This window comes from Stegodyphus dumicola, chromosome 8 (assembly GCF_044657685.1).
Source record: "Stegodyphus dumicola isolate Sdum_Otavi_A_Nest chromosome 8, ASM4465768v1".
Taxonomy (NCBI): Eukaryota; Metazoa; Arthropoda; class Arachnida; order Araneae; family Eresidae; genus Stegodyphus; species Stegodyphus dumicola.
The window spans coordinates 46,793,662-46,811,593 of record NC_140775.1 but is presented as its reverse complement, the minus strand read 5'-3'; the positions used below and the strand labels follow the sequence as shown (position 1 = coordinate 46,811,593).

Sequence of the window (17,932 nt, the reverse complement as noted above, 5' to 3'; positions counted from 1 at the left end):
ATCTGAGTTGTAGTAAATAATCAATAGGTACCTTTGTCACAATTTGAATTATCATTTTTTAAGCACATTGATACGTAATTATTTTAAAAGAAAAAAAGAGCGCTATCCTACTTGATGTGGTTTTCCTAAAGCTGGTGAATGCTTAAGCAATGAACTCACTAGTTTGACTCATTGATTAAGACAACATACATCTGTATGTATGGCTGTTACAGTTATATTATTCTTCAGTTCAGAATTAAGTAGGTGCTACATAGCAAAAAGTTAAAGTAGTTTTTTTAAAGTGACCATTGTTTCAGCTAACTTTGGTAGAAAAAATAAGCAGCCCTTATGTATTTTGCCATATTCAAATAACCTAACCAAACCCTCATCAGAACATTATAAATGACTACAGCTATAGTTGTGCATAGAACTTTGCAAATAGAAGGATAAATAATATAAATTCATTTTTTCCAGATGAATCTTAATACATTAACACCATCAAGGATCACATCCATGGTCTGCATCAACAAAATGCCACATTATGTCATGCATTATGCATCCCCATACAGGTCTGAAACCAAGTGTAATTGTAAGGTGCCATTACACTCCAGTTGCCTTCACGTTTAATGCTCATCGGTGGCAAGGGTACCTGTATGAGCGCAATGGGCAGCAAGACATAGGAGCATCAAAATTTTTAGAATTTTGGCAGGAACTGGAAGGCATAATTTGCAAGCAGCAGTTATTCTATTGGGTGATAAAATGTCTACCTCTGGCTTCGCTAGCAGCCAAGCAGTAAAGTTGTTGAATACTGATAATTCGACCTGGGTTCACATTCTGGGGAATTGGTTGGCTGCAAGTGTGTTTTCATAGTTTTCCGCATATATGAAATAGGTAAGCTAATTTCTCTTTGAAAGTACTCCATGAAAGTATCTCTACCCTTAGCCAAGTTACTATACTGTAATCAAATAAATTAAACACCGCCCCCCAAAAAACAGCCTCTATGTTTAATGTGCAGTTGAACAGGCGCCATTGTTTAGGGCTACTGTAAATGACGTATCGGATTTGGTGGTGTTGGTGTATTTAATTATGGCAAAGCACACGAGGGCTATCTGCCTATGAGGAGGGATGGCCTTTCGTGGAGGACTTTCTAAGGGAAACTGGCTCGTATACACGTTACACATGGGGAAAACCACGAAAACACCCATGCAGCCAGCCCGTTCGCGGGATTCGAACCTCGGAGCGAACTACTAGTGTTCAGCGACTTTACCGCTCTGCCGCTGGTGGGCCTCGTATAAGATTTAAAAATTCTAATATTGAAAAATATTATGCATATTGTAATGATTGAATCCAAATAAAGAATGAGAAATTATCCAAATTTTCTTTACGTACAACAAATGTTTTGCTGTGTATGTTACGTGAGCACCAGGTACATTATGTACAAAAACACCATGTGAGCACCAGTTACATTTTGTACATAATGTATTACCAGTACATTATGTGTAAAAATGCACTCCTTAATGTTTGCCCGATTGAAGACTTCAAATGTGATAGATGATGCAGTATGGAAACTCGGGGTACAAAATGTGACATCAATAGCCATTTGGAAGTGTGCTATGTGATCAATGTTCATAAAATGTCTGTAGCATGCGAGGTATTTTTTTAGTTTCTAGTTCATTTCCGTAAATTGATTATTGTATGTGTACTACTTATGAAAAGGTAGTGTTTTTAAAATCTGATGAATCATTTATTATTACTCTGATGTTTTCGAAGCTCACTGCTGTCTATCTTTAGAGGTTGTCTAGAACTAGTGATCAACAAGGAATGTCTGGCACATAACAGAGAACAACTTCTAAATTCCCACCATTTTTTTATTGATCTATTTATCCCTTGATCTATGATTTCATCAGATCTGTTATCTACTGAATATATCAGGCCTATGAATATAAAAAAACTGACACAGTCTACCCATGGCTACATCAGCTGAACAATGGTAATGATTGAAATCTCATTTTCTCACACATTCTAGGTGCACATCCAGTAACTGTTTATTCTTCATGCAATGGCTGTACGAGGTGGTGTATTCCAAACCTAACTGTTTTTTAAACCATGTACTTTAAGTCCAACTGATTCGCTTACACATGTACAGTTAAACCATGTATTAAAAAGTTATTTGTATAATAAATATGGCTTTATCTCCTGTCTTCAATTATGTTTTGCTTTTAATGGCCGTCAGTGTTTTATGATTAATACAGTTATTTATATTAATGTTAATACCCGAAAATATTAAATCACTGTGGAAATCTACAAATTAAAGAAACTGCAATTATCATTTTCTTCTAATATTTGATCTAAGGCAGAGGTTCTCAACCTTTTGACTAATGCGTATCATCTAAACAAAAATTGAAAACCTTTATGCTACCACTACAAAGTACTACTACCACCACCACTCTTAACAAAGAGCTCAGATCGCATAAATTTACAAGTGTTAGAGAAAAAAATCAGGATGTTGGGGTTTTAATTTTTGAATTTAATAGTTAAAAATAATTTGCTTCTTTGCGTACAACCGGTTGAGAACTCCTGATCTAAAGAAATGCCCCCATGTTGTTTAGATTCATCCACACTCATTCCGCAAACTAACTGTGGTAATTTTTACATTTGTGTCCATTAACAGTCATATGGTAAGTGCATTCAGTGTTAATTTCAGTAGAACTTATTCGCTGCACTGATGATTTTCATACTCTTTCTAAAATGTACACATATCTACTAATAATTTATTCATAGTAAATCATTAACAGAGGATTTTACTCTTTGATTTTACTACACATTTTACCTAACTTGTTAGCTTTTATGCACTTTTTAACATACATGTACACGTAAGTTTACATATTTCCTAATTAATATTTCTTTCTCTTTATTCAGCATTTCCAGAAAAACTAGTATTGCTGTTTGGTGTTTGTTATTAATTTTTCATTAAAATGCATGCATAAGTTTTTTTTTTCTTTTCTTCTCAGAATTTTACTTCTCATGATGAATACGCATTATTTCCATCAACTTGGAAAATTTGGATATAGGAAAGTATAAATTTTGTCCAGTTTTGTCAGACATCATTCTAATTCTCAAAACAAAGCTATAGCACACTACTTCAGAGACAATTTTGATTAAACTCTGCGCAAAATAACATCAACAAGAGAAATTATCCTAGCTGTATCAAAGCAAATGTTCTGTGATACATATTTATGTAAGTACAGTCAAAAGTCGTTAATCCGGACACCCATAATCCGGAATGATCTATAATCCGGACCTCAAAGCTACAAACTTTCTGCGCATGCGCATAATACGTTTACGCATGCGCGTTTAATGCATAATGGACAAGCTAAGCTAAAATTATCTAATTCTCTAGTTCAGTTAATGTTGCAGATTTCGTTGTTCCTTAATCTTCGAATTGGAACCGGCTTATTATTTTTTGCAAATTGTTAGAGCAATTTTATAAAAGTAAGTTGGAACTTTCCATTATGTCAAATAGAATTTCCGATGCTGGATGTACAAAGGGAAAGCATGTTTCGATGTCCATCAAACAAAAAGTGGAATTGCTGCAAAAAATGGATGAAGGTTCCTTTGTTTCTCTAACCATTCCGAAATCTGTTTATAAATTTCACGCTGCTCTGCGCGGGGGGAGGGGCGTCGCGGCGCGCAATGAACTGGAAATTGACCTGTCAGCACTATCCTTATCTTCAGGACAGATGTTTTTATTTTATTCGGCTTATACATAGTATTTCATCTCGATTTATCCGTCTTTGATATGATTTAAATAAAATTCCTCGTCATTATAAATATCACGAATACAAATCAAATAGTTTTCTGATTGAAATTTTCTAATTTCGACTATGCGTAATGTATGCTTTACGCATGCGCGCGTTGAAAGAAATGTTTAATAAAGTAAACAAATAAATATTAAGCTTTTTTTTGTAAATTTTGATACCCTTTAGACCATAATTGCTCTTTATTTCATAAATTACGGTTTCATATTTTTAATTTTATAATTTCTACATGCCATCTTACCAGATTTAAACTGATGATCTATAATCCGGAAAAATCGATAATCCGGAATCGCCGAAGTCCCGACGAGTCCGGATTAAAGACTTTTGACTGTATAATATATTTACGATATATTTTATTATAAAGATTAAGAGTTTTACTAAACATGCATCACTATTACCTAGCTCCATAATCAAAGCCACAAAACATTCGTACGCTGATCTCAGGCAGGTCATGGCTGGCTGGTTCTTTCATGTATTTTCTAATCGGAAAAGCAGATATGAGACAAATATCATTTAGTAAGATAATCTCCATGAGAGCATCTCTCAAGCAAAATACTTGCCAGAATTAATTAATTACCTTTTAAAGGTAGATTAAAAGTATGATGTTATGAAGAAGAGAAAAGTTCTACAAAGCCAAAAAAAAAAAAAAAAAAAAAAAAAAAATGTAAAGTACAAATTAGCAGGAAATCCAGCCTTAGTCCTATGAAGCTTTATTATTATAGCATTATTAGATTTAGCGTTTTAAACTCTAATTCATTTACTCAGAAAAACCATTCTATTTAGAAATTTTATATTCTCATCATTAAGAAAAATATATTGTTTTAATATGTTTTTATATGACTACTTCATTTTACACAATACATTACTTTATGAAGCCAAATAATAGATACGCAAGCTTTAGTTGAAAATCAATTGTGTAAACCATGTTTTGAAATTTTAATATATAATTAGGTGCTTTATTAGTGTTGGAAACAAGATTTTGTAAATAATTATTTTCTTTTCACAAGACATGCTGTATTTTTGTGTTAAATCTGGCTGGTATTTTCATGACGTTCACTGAGCACTGCTACTAAGGCATTAATTTTATATCATTTAAGCACAATGGCAAATGGTATGAGGACGACTAAATGGTTAGTCAATAAGACAGTGATTATTTCTGGTGCTTTTTATTAAATCAGATCTGTAGATTTCATAAGTATAATAAAATCTGAGATAGAGTTAATAATTTATCACGAATCAACCTGACTGCTTTATGTAATCTTAAACAATGCCTGAGACTTATGGAATAGCCACTTTAATGAGGAAGGATGTTGCTCGCGGGATATGCGCACATCCTCAGGACATCCCGGAATATCGAGCGAACCTCCTAAACACCTCCTCCCGAGTGCTTAATGTCACATCCCGGGATATCCTCAGGACATCCTAACCAAGTCCCATCGACAGCGTGCGGGATGTTATTAGGATATGAACTCCTACTTACTACATCCTCAGGACATCCCGGGATATCCCACAAACCTCCTAAGCACATCCCATTATATCCTAAAAACATCCTATCTATGTCCCATCGACAGCATATGGGATGTTATTAGGATTTAAAGTCCTACTTACTACATCCTCAGGACATCCCGTAATATCCCAATTTCCTCCTAAACTCATCCTCCTGAGCGCTTAATGTCACATCCCAGTATATCCTTAGGACATCCTATCTACGTCCCACCGACAGCGTATGGGATGTTATCAGGATTTGAAACACTAGTTACAATATCTCTTTAACCTCTTAAATACATATTCTCAACTGCTTAGTGTCACATCCCAGTATATATACAGAGGAAAATTCCAGTGAAAGTAGTATGTGAAGGTGTGATGATCTAAAACCTACTTTTTTTTACACAGATAGTCTCAAATCGTTCTCCTATGGTTACTATGAAAAAATCAGAAATGTTGAAAATATTTATACAACTTATTTTGTTTTTAAATCTGAATTTGTGAATATATTAAAACTGAGCAAGGAAATTAAAATGAATTATTAATACAAAATATTAAAACTGAAAATTTTGCTTTTATTTTTAAAATATTAAAAATCTTTTGATCATTTTTAAACATCCAATAGCCCCCAAATTGAATTATTCATAATTAAATTATTTTACAAAATCAGTTTCTAATTTCAGTTAATTTGTATTAAAAATTGAATAATAAAATTACCCATTTAATAATCTTTACATAAATGAATCATCTTTCTTTAAAACATGTAAGGAATTTATAGTGTTTTGATGACACTGTTGGGAAATTGTTAAAAGGAATAAATTGTATTTTTAAAACTAAATCAATTCCTAGCCTCAGAATAAATAAATATGTTTTCGTAACATGAGAATGCTGCAGGCTTTTTTATATATTTAATATTTAGTTGTAAAAATTTGACATTATGTTAACAATTCTTTATATCATTCAAAAGGTAACTCAAGAAGCTCTTCTAAAATTCTATCTTTCTGCTCACACAATTAAAAAAAAAAAAAATCTGAAAGGCCTCAGATTTTAGCAGTCACTCAAAGAGGCTAAAAGTTTATGAATGCATAGATTATCAATACAGATGAGGCAGTGGAAATAGCAAAACATTTTATAAGATACTGACACCAGAAAGTTATATATCTTCTATATATTTGAAAAGTGAAGAAATATATCATGTAATTATGTAGAAATATTAAAATGTTTTCAATTAGATATATCATGAATTAAATGCATTTTAAATCAATCAGATTAAAAATTAAAAAAAGCATTGTTAAGAACTGTGTGTAATGCTTTTAATTAGCTTGGCTTGCTAGTCAATAATATATTAGATTTTAAAGGTAAATATGTTAAATTTTGCCAAATGGCAAGACTTGAATGAAAAGCGAAACAAGTTTACGACTGACGATATGAAGTCACATTTCAAAACTAATAGCCCTTTTAGATTAAAAAAAAAAAAAAAAAAATTCTGAAAATAATTTGCAATGGTTCATTAGTATTATTTTACACAAAATTCAGTAAAATGAAATTTACCCGTTGAAATCAGCACCAAATTAAACTTTGTAAATTCTAGCGCATGTTAAAGGTTGTCTCATCCAGAATTTTATTACATTCATTTCAGAGCAAAATAAAACAGTAATTGCCATTTATATGACAATCAATATCAAAAATTTAAATCTGCATTTTACGCAACATAGAAAAACTTCAAAAGATTTACTGTTTACCATGCAATTAAGGCATTTTATTCTGCTATAAACTTTACCAATTATTAATTCCATTAAGTATATTCAGTTTACTCTTTCTGCTCAATATATTTAATGTAAAATTTTCCATAAATTTATTAATTCATTTTATTTTGAGGTGAGCTTTTATTCAACTCTCAATGTCAACGAGAATGTTTAATTCATTTTTTATTCGGTCTCAAAAGAGAAATTATGTACGTGTATTTATGAATCAAAATACATGAGAAATCACAAGTGAGAAAAACACTGCTATTTTAAACTGTGATTATATATAACAAATGCAGTGAATTATAGTTAAAAAATAGTGAAAATATTTATATTTCTGAACTATTTCATATATAACATTTTCAGTTTCGCATATGTGGCAATTTAAGAACTTTTTTACGTATACCAATTTTTTGAAATATCTGCAAATTTTTGTATCTTCAAGGAAAGCTTATTCTTTCACCTTTAGTATATAAGTAATGGTAATTTACCAGATAAAATTACTTAATGGGGAATACAGAAAAATATCTAACCACTTACCTTTGTGACTTCATCTGCAAAGAGGCTAAAAAAGTAGTTCAGCTAAATCTGCTATAATAAATATTTATAATAATGCTAAATTATGCAATATCTATTAATATGACAAATTTTTGTAAAGCTATTTATTTGAATGAAAAATAAACACATTCAGGAATTTATGGCACTATATTATGATTAACAGAGGAAAAACACTTTTCAAAATTCAAAATAGTTTTATTAATCCAATTTATCACATTTTATTTGAATTCATGAAAAACAATCTTATATCCATGTATTCTTATGTATATAAGAACTCTTGATAAATTGGATCTCTATCATTGCCTTTCACAGCACCTAAAATAAGAAAACACTCACAATTACTATATGTGAATATAATTCATAATTAAATTTAAACAAATGACTATTAGAATGCAAATTAAAGGAAGCATTTAAAATATTTTAACATTTAGTACCTATAAACAGAGCAATTATTTGATTTTTCGATTATAGTAAAATAAACATGGGGGATGCCTTTTAAAATTTTTTATGTCAGAAAATAAACTCAAACCACCAGCTGAACATATGAGCAGTTTTATCAATCAGCCACTGGTAGGTAACCTGGATACTGAATCAACATATAAAGTTGCCAAGATAAAGAGAGAAACAAAATTATGATAATCACATCTTACCTATTCATAAAACTATTTTAAATTTAATGTGTAGGCAAGTCCAAAAAGAGTGAGAATGAATTTATTTTGCAACACAAAGTAAAGTCTTGCAGGAGCAAAAAAAACTTGTCTCATGAGATTGGCAAGTAAAAAATAATTAACTGCATCTGGTAACATTTATCTGACAACACATAAGTAATTGTTAGCTACGTGCAGAAAATAAAATCTGATCAGGGGTGTAGCTAGAGGGGGGGAAGGGGGGCATCTGTCCCCGGGTGCAGAATCCAAGGGGCGCCAAACTCATGTTAGAACATTTTAGAATTAAATGTTTTCCATCCTTGGCTAGCAGTAGGGGGTGCGAAATCTTCAGTTGTCCCTGAGCGCTGAAAACCCTAGCTATGATTCTGAATCTGATCATGTTAATGCAATTTTAAACTTTTGAATTTAACCGCAGAAATTTACCAAAGAAGTACTTGTAACAGTAGTAAATGAAGATGTGGCTAATCTTTACTGTATGGTACACCTTGGTTTCTGTCTGAAAAAAAATCACAAAGTGGTATTGGTTGTTTGTAAAATGTGGAAGCCCATTGCGTCAAATAAGTTTTTCGGTAACCCTAATGTTGATAATGTTGGCGAAAGTAGCCTTTGGGAAAAAAAAAACTTTTTTTTTGTCAATAAAAAGGAGTTATTTCTGCAAATATTGCCAATGTGCTGTGATAAATTTAGTTTTGGGCTACTTTTTTTAATAGTAAACCTTTTGTACGGTCTCAGGTTTTTGATTCTTACCATTCTTTTCAATTGCTGTGTTTGGTTGCACGGAAGTGGTATGATCTTGTATTTTGAACATACTATTTATTATTTTGGAGTGGGTACCATCGTTTGAGTATGTCTGAAGTGACTAAGAGACGAAAAATTTAATTGAATTGCTTACCTGGAAGATGGTGGTGGGAAGCCTAAACATATGCATGTGAAAAAAAAGGTATGTTAAAAAAAATGATGTTTCATTTATTTTTTTGTCTCTGTGTGTTAATTTTTGTTAGAAGATTTGTTGTTTAATGTTTTTATGTTAGGAAATATGTATTTTTGGTAATTTATTCCTCTCTGTTTGTGTATTTTTGGCTGTCTGTGTGTTAAGACAGTGGCGAATTTTTTCTGGTAACTATGATATTTTTAACTTTCTGATTTTCTTAAAGTGAAAATAGATCAATGTGTACATGGACAAAGTTAAGGCAGTGCACAATGCCCAGTTTGTGCAGTTCTCTGTTTTAATAGGTCGATGTGTACATGGACACAGAGTTTGTGTATGTCTTTGACTTCTTATTTTGGTTTTGTGTAGCGGCCACCTTGAAATTGGTGCCGATCCTCTCAGGTGACGATCTTGATATAAAAAAAAGAAACGATTCACCAAGGGTTACAGTAGAGTAAATTTTTACCAAAGATGTTCTACCATAATCACCATTTCAGTGGTTTAAACACTAGTGGAGCAGTATGCAGAGATGAAGATTTGAGTTTTGTTTACACAGCATGATGGTTTAGGCACTCCAGCCATTACAGTGAACAAAATTATAATAAACATAGCCACAATAATTGTCTACAAATATTGATGTATAACACTGCATTAACTAATATATTTCTTATGCTAGTATATACAGAATCCTTAATCGAAGGGAAAATCAGAAGACTGTGCATGCATTTTCCTTTAACTGAAACATGGATTTGATCATACAAATCTCAGTCTTACGGGACATGCCACACTATGCAGATAGACAGTAAAAAGTGCTTGTGTTGTTTTTATTTGTTAGAGGTATGAAATAAATATACTTCTAGATTTTAATTTTTTCTTTTCTTGTTTTACATTTGGATTACCTATCAAAAAGTAAGGAATTCTGATATTATTACAATATCGGAGTTAAAATAACAATTATTGGACATGTTAAAGTAATGAAAATTTTAAATTAGGTTAAAAAGTAACCCTTAATGTGGCATATTTTTTAATTAAACTCTATCGACATTAAAAACAACAAAACGTCCCTCTTTATTAAGGACTTAATTAACTAATTTTAAATACAGAACTATGAATGAATTTTTTCCCTTGCATGTTATAATAACTGAAACAAAATTACTCTGATACAGTCAAAATTCCTAAATGCAAGTACATAAAATTTACTTTAGCAGTTTAAAGAGATGAGACACACTGAACAAATGAATAAATTTCTATCAAAGAATAATTTATTAAATTTGGCCCGTTCCATAGTAAACTTTAACCATTAGATTCATTATTACACCATGTTATCAGTTTGAAAAGCAAGTCATATGCCAGATCTTGGATGTAAAAGAAATGCACAAAATAATATACAGATTATTGAAAAATGATGTATACCAATGTTTATAGATATGATTAAATGTAACAGAAAATTTACTGTCACAACCACATTTTTAAATGAAATGTATTATTTTAACATTTTACAATATTTAAGGTATGGCATTAAATGCAATTATGTGCCTGGATGTAAGTTAGTAAATTAAAAAAAATAATAATAATAATCAAAGAATGAATGTCATGAAAAATTTCAAAAACAAGCAGAATTTAATTTAGAAGACCTTTAGACACTTATGATAAATAAATTTGAGAATTCTTCACCCAAAATTAAATTATAATTAACTAAAACCAGTTTGACTGACCTTCTACAAAATCCTTCAGCTGCAATTTTTTCTAGCTTGAAAACCAAATTCTTCTCCACATGGAAATAACATCTTAACCAGTTGAAATTCCTGCAGAAAGTTTGATAACACAGTAATAGAATTAATAGAATAGAAAAATTAACACAAAAGTATAGAACATCATTTAAACTTAACATTATTACAAATTTTGGTGCTTTCTGACTATCTGCAAAGCTGTGAAAATTGGCAAAATAGTTAGTTTATGGTTCATATCTACTGCTCTGTTCACAAGTAGTAATTCAAATAAGCACTTTATAAGAAACAAGAAATTTTAGGATGCACACACACAAAAATATATACATTGGGTCAATATTCACATATTTTTCATCCAATGGAATACTATTCAGAAATAAAGATTAAATATAAAGCATGTAAATACACGTGTGTGGTATGCATATTCATAGTTTGCTATTATCGTGTGCATACTCTTGCTGTTTTAGCATAAGTTGAAGCTGTGAGGGCAGATGATAAGAAAGTATCAGAATTTTTCATGTATAAGAAAAGATTGCCCTGACAATAGTATCTCAATTGTTTAGCACTGACATTTACATAGCACATTAGAAATATATAGTAATATATGTATAATAAAAAGATAATTGCATATTATTAATTCATTTTTTTAAATGCCAAACTTTAACAATTCTTTCACATGAACATCTAAAATCCATTCTTAACTAAAGAATAAATAATAAAACCATGTAAATTTCTTATCAAGCCCATCATTTCCGAAATGTCTACTTCTGAAAGTTCCCAGCATTTCTCAATATATTATTAAATTACTAAACTAAGCATCAATGATCGTCATGTTTGCTAATGTGGCAATATCTTTCACACTTCTTTGTTACCACAAGTAACAAGTAGGCTTCAATAAATCTTTAACTGTTACATGCTACTTTTGTCTAAAATTTGTACAAATAATAAAATTAAATGAGCTCTTTATAATATGCTCAAAGAAATAATTTTGTATGAAAATTTGTATGTTATATATTGGCCTGATTAATGATTCAGGAAATAATTCGGGTTTTCAAAGTGCTTCCAATAATTCAAATTTCAGCTTGTGTCAAAATAAAATCTATAACACAAATCTAAGCAAATTTCCTTATGAACAATGCATTTTAACATTATTCAATCACTGGCAATCACACAGTACTGATTGCTTCAATAAACATTACTGTAACTGTGTTATTTAAAAGACTGTAATGTTTTAATTATTTCCTTAATTAAAACATTACAGTCTTTTCCTCCTTCTAACACCAAAAGAAAACCCAGATAAGAAATATAAAAATATCAGTAAAAATAAATTATATTATTGAATGACACTTTACATTAATTACACTTATGCATATATTATTTTATTATAAATTATTTCAAAATCAAAGAAGAGAAAGGGGAGAAACTTTAATATTGACATTTCTAAAATGATATAAACATTAATCATTTAGTACAGTTTGTTATTTCAGGCAAAAAGAATTCACTTTTCTGGATAGCATTTATATTTCCATCTCACTTTCAATGAAACATTAAGAGAAATGCATATAATTTAAACACCAGTTTATTTTATTTATCAGACAGATTATGTCAACTCAAAAAAACCTATCTGTAAAATTCGGTAGTAATAATTCTGAATGTTAGGCAACTTGCAAGATTCAACAAAAATTATCAATACTTTTATTATAATGACAATACTACAGTAACATGAACATAAAATTAAACTGCATATAACTATAAAATAAGCCAGCATATAATAATGGTGCATTGGTTTCTAAAACAATGGGCTCGATGAAAAAATACATGTATTATGGTAGCTATTCATATTCTTCAGCTTTACTAATATTCTCATGTTCACTTTACATAACTAAAGTATCTAAAATACAATAAAAATGCAAACAATATTTATGAGAAAATGTTAAAAGCAATCAAGCATTTGATTGAATGACCATATTTTGTCTTCCTGCAAGTCGAATCTTAAAATGATATGCAGTTTGAAAAATGCTCAATCCTTTTATAAAATATTCAAAAAAGATTAAAAAAAGGTACTGTTCTGTTATCAGGACCGGGTTCAGAATTGTATTTATGTATGCTTGTATATTTGTATGTTTGTGTGTCTATATATACACATCTATGCACATACTTACGAACACAGGTTCATACATTTCCGATTCTGGTCCCAATAACAGAACAGTACCCCAAAAAAAACTTGAATTACAAGCTAGATTAAGATAATGTTTCAACCATACATATTTTGGACAAAACAATGCAAACTCTTATTTTTATACAATTGTTCAAACTATTTAACATAAATGTATTGCTGCAATAAAATAATAAGTAATCTGATTACACATATTATTTTGAAACTGAATGCATAAACTAGACTAAAAAAAATTCAATCATAAACATTTGGATAGCAAGGCAAATTAGATATTTGAAAAGACAGCCAGCCATTGAGATACACGTAATTCACGACAGAATGGTAACAATTCATAAAGCTGTGAAACATTTAACTGTCAAAATGACATAAATAACATAAATTCGAAAAGCAAAAAAAGTAAACATACAAGTATTGCAACTGAACTTACCTTTCATGCAACAAAAAATATCCATACAAGTTAACATCCTGGCGCAGCCATTTTGGATTTCGTTTCAAATCAGACAGATGTTTATGGATTTGCGGAAGAATACGAGGAACTAGTAGTTTGCCGGATACAATGTGCAATGACGCGACAGAATATAGTTCTGTAGAACTTCCTACATTATTCCGTAATAAACAGTACTATTTCCTAATTTTTTCTTTATCTAATTAATTAATTAATAGGGAAATAGTTAAGTAATGCCGAATTCATTTTTAATGAAATGTAAAATTTTGTATGTATGGGACGACCACCTTCCGTCCAATATTTCTGAGAATATAAACAAATTTTGGAATCTGAGAGTATCAGTAAATAAATATATAGAATATCGCCTCTCAAACGACCACTTCTGAAAGTGACCAATAGTTCTGAGATTATAAATAAATATTGATATTAAGCATTATTTCTATAAGACGACCATCTCTATATAAGAACAAAGTTTCTAGAATCTTGGATAGTCATCAGAGATGTATCTTTACTGCGAAATTATCGCACGACTGTAATTCAATATCAATAACAGATCGCGCGATTGAAAAACATTTTCTGTCCTGTAATTAGAGGAAAAATATTTTCCTTATGAGGTATTTCTCCCGCTTGCCTAGCGTGCCTTCGTGGTGTAATAGTTCTGCACGCTGGGCCGGTATTTCAGAGGTCCGTGGTTCGATTCACGGCGAAGGCGGTTGCTAATTTTTCATCTCTACGGCTTCACAAAAAAATCCTAATGTCTCTACAGTGGCGCCCGAACTAAAAAGGTGTTGGATGAGGTATATCCACACCCAGGATTTAGTGATTGGATCCCCTTAAAAAAAAGTCGGCCTTTAAAAAGAGAAGTAATATGAGGTATTTCTCCCGCTTTCCTAGCGTGTCTTCGGCCCACCAGCGGCCGAGCGGTAAAGTCGCTGAACCCTGGTAGTGCGATCCCAGGTTCGAATCCCGCGAACGGGCTGGCTGCATGGGTATTTTCGTGGTTTTCCCCACGTGTAACGTGTATACGAGCCAGTTTCCCTTAGAAAGTCCTCCACGAAGACATCTCTCTCCTTAGTAGAGGTTCTGCACACTGGGCCGGTATTCCAGAGGTCCGTCCTTCGATTCCCGGCGAAGGCAGTTGCTAATTTTTCATGTTTCCTGCTTCTAAAAAAATACTAATGTCTCTATACCCAAATTTAAAAAAAAAATTCGTTTCCGTAATTAAATATATCTATATCTAATTTTACCTATATTTGTAGTAGGGTTTGTAATCTGTAAGTAATTATACATGTAATTTATACATTTTTTATATAAAAAAATATATGTTATTTAGAATTTTGCAAATATTCTAGAAAATGCTAATCCATTGAAAAAAATCTTTTCTATGACTAAATAAATTTTTAAAAAAGTCAAAAAAAATAGCAGTTAAAATTAATAACAAAATAACAAGAATAAATCATCAATCATATCAATATTTTTAATGTACAGCATTTAGAAACAACTTAGTAAAACACATATGAAAAATAAAATAATGTACAAGTTTCAGATGTGCAATGTCAAAAAATTAAAACTGGTAAATTTGAGAACAAATATCCTCAAAATGTTTGATAACGAAAGTCCTCCGGACAATGCAGAATGAATGTCCTCAGGATGTGAAATTGGTGAACTCCTCAGGACATCTGAGAATCAACATCTTCAGGACATCCTGTCATATCCCGGGACATAGCGACTTAAATAAGACATCCTTAGGATGTTAAATTACGATCTCCTCAGGACATCTGAGAATCAACATCCTTAGGACATCCTACGTATATCCCGGGATATTGCGACTTAAATAGGACATCCTGAGGATGTTTTGTGCTATGGGGGATGTACACAACAACCTATTTTCACTTAAAAAAATTCCCAGAATTGCACAAAAATGGCAATACATATATATATATATACATTGTATGTAAACAGTACGGCATGAAGACAATATGATTAAATTTGTAAGCAGTTTGAGGATTTACAGGGGTGCGAAATCAGTCGAAACAGCTGCCACATCTGGCAGTTAAAACGGCCCATTTAGGCATTGAGTAGAATTTGGCTTGAATGAAAGAAATCGGCATCTCATTCCATGTTGCTTCAAGTCTGTGCCACACTTCATCAACCCTATTAGATGGAGAGGGGTGCTGGGCCAGTCCTCAGCAAACCATGACCAGGTGTTTTCAGTGGGTGACAGAGCTGGAGACCGTACAAATCAGGGCAGCAATCAAAAACAATGTATATTGAGGAAGGTCAAAACACAACTTGTAATGTGTGGTCTTGCATTATCCTGTTGGAAGATTGCATTTGGCAGGCCTTAAAGATAGAGCACAACCACTGGACGTAAGATGTCAGAAATGCACCGATCTGCATTCAGATTATCATGGATTCGAACTAGAGTTGTGCCATGTGCCCAGTGGCTTCCCAAACCATCACAACAGGTTTTCTATGTCGACATCAAATGCAACCAGGCAATGTGCAGTCTCCTCGGAGCCTCTAGATACTTATACGGCCATTAGAATATTGTACGCAGAACCAGGACTCGTCTGAAAAGGCGACATTGTGCCACTCCTATATCCAGCTTTGTCTTTGGACGCACCAGAGTCGCCGTCTCTCTCTGTGCTGCATTGTTAAGGAAAGCCAAAGTAATGGACACTATGCTGATAGTCCAAGTCCAGGCTGATGCAAACGTTGAAGCACCGTACGAGCAGATAATAGGCAGAGTCGTAGCTAGGGTTTTCAGCGCTCAGAGACAACTGAAGATTTCGCGCCCCCTACTGCTTGCCAAGGATGGAAAACATTTAGTTCTAAAATGTCGTAACATCAGTTTGATGCCCCTTGGATTCTGCGCCGGGGACAGATGACCCCTCTAGCTACGCGCCTGATAATAGGCGTGCTGCAAACATGCCCATTTTCTGACTAATGGTCCGTGATGTGGTTGTCAATTTCAAAGGGCTGACCTCGCAATATGTCTGTCCTCTCAGGCGTTAGTCATAGGTGCATGCCGTTCAGTATAATCCTCAGCATTCCATTGATGCCATATTCGCATAACAGTGGTTGGATGTCGACTAGAGAAATGGGCGATATCACAGAACGATAATCACACTCTCAATAGGCAATAATCCTAGCTCTATCAAATTCTGACACTTGCTGGCAAGCATTTCAAATTATTATTCAAGGCATAACATGATATTCTGAGCAAATTCCAACTTAAAGTGCTTTCTGAATGACAAATCCACTACAAAACCTTTTGAAATTATTAATTCATCATGCCAAACTCTACCTTGAAATATCATAATGACATTTTCCAAGTTTTGGAGTGCTTATATTTTTCCTGTTATTAATATAACTTAGTATGTAACTGAATACCCACATCCAAAACTGAAACAATGTTTTTCGATACATTATTGGTGACAATGACAAAGTAATGTTCTAGTTCGTCTTTTTGTACTTCTTTAAAAGGCGGACATCATCAGAAGTTGCTCATATTTTTAAATGATCGAAAACAATACTCTTTTCCAGAATATCGGTTATTATTGTAAGTATTAACAGTCCTCCATTTTATAATTTTGGTTCAAGAAAATATTAAAAGATTAAACCGTTCTGCCAAAAATTTAAAAAAATACAAAACCAGTCTTGTTTTATTACAAAATAAATAAAAAAATCCCTTCATGTCACCCCTAAAATTGAATCTCTTATCTTAAATCAAAAATCTCTTACATTATTTCACAACTTCTGATATTTGACAATCTAAAGTACTATAATAAATACTTTTATGTTCCAGTAACGAAATTTTTTTTACATAATTATATATTTCGTTTGACAAAATTTGTCTTCCTAGTAAACATACCAATACTTATGCTATCCAAATAAAACACTTCAATCATTATGTCTGAAGAGCTTTGCGTTCTATATTCTTTACCACCTGTACCTCTTAATGGTACCTTTTTATTAATTCGGAATTGTATATGCATACAAAATTTATTACTTTTTATCAAGGAAGTTGCAAGTTACATTTTACGCCGGTTTCATAACACTTGTTTAGAATCTACGCAATCGGCTGTCACGTGACCAAACAAGTGACGTTTTTACGTAGCAAGCCGATCAACCAATAGCAATTCAGCAGCGGGTACAGCGAGTACGTTTTAGGAACATGCATGCGGTACTACAGTCAAAAGTCGTTAATCCGGACCTCAAAGCTACAAACTTTCTGCGCATGCGTCAACGCATAATGCGTTCACGCACGCGCGTAATATATTTACGCATGCACGTTTCATGTATAATGGACGGTATAAGCTAAGCTACAATTATCTATTTCAGTTAATATTGCAGATTGCGTTGTTCCTTAATCTTCGAATTGGATCCGGCTTATTATT

At 32.2% G+C, this 17,932-nt stretch overlaps 1 long non-coding RNA gene across 1 annotated transcript; it reads right to left on the bottom strand.

The window, feature by feature from the left end:
• Positions 1-7,759: 7,759 nt before the first annotated feature.
• LOC146995801 (uncharacterized) lies at positions 7,760-13,614 on the bottom strand. Its single transcript, XR_015042550.1, has 3 exons — positions 13,512-13,614; positions 10,897-10,986; positions 7,760-7,900 (listed from the first exon to the last, which is right to left on the bottom strand). It is a non-coding gene; the product is annotated as an uncharacterized LOC146995801 (long non-coding RNA).
• Positions 13,615-17,932: the final 4,318 nt, after the last annotated feature.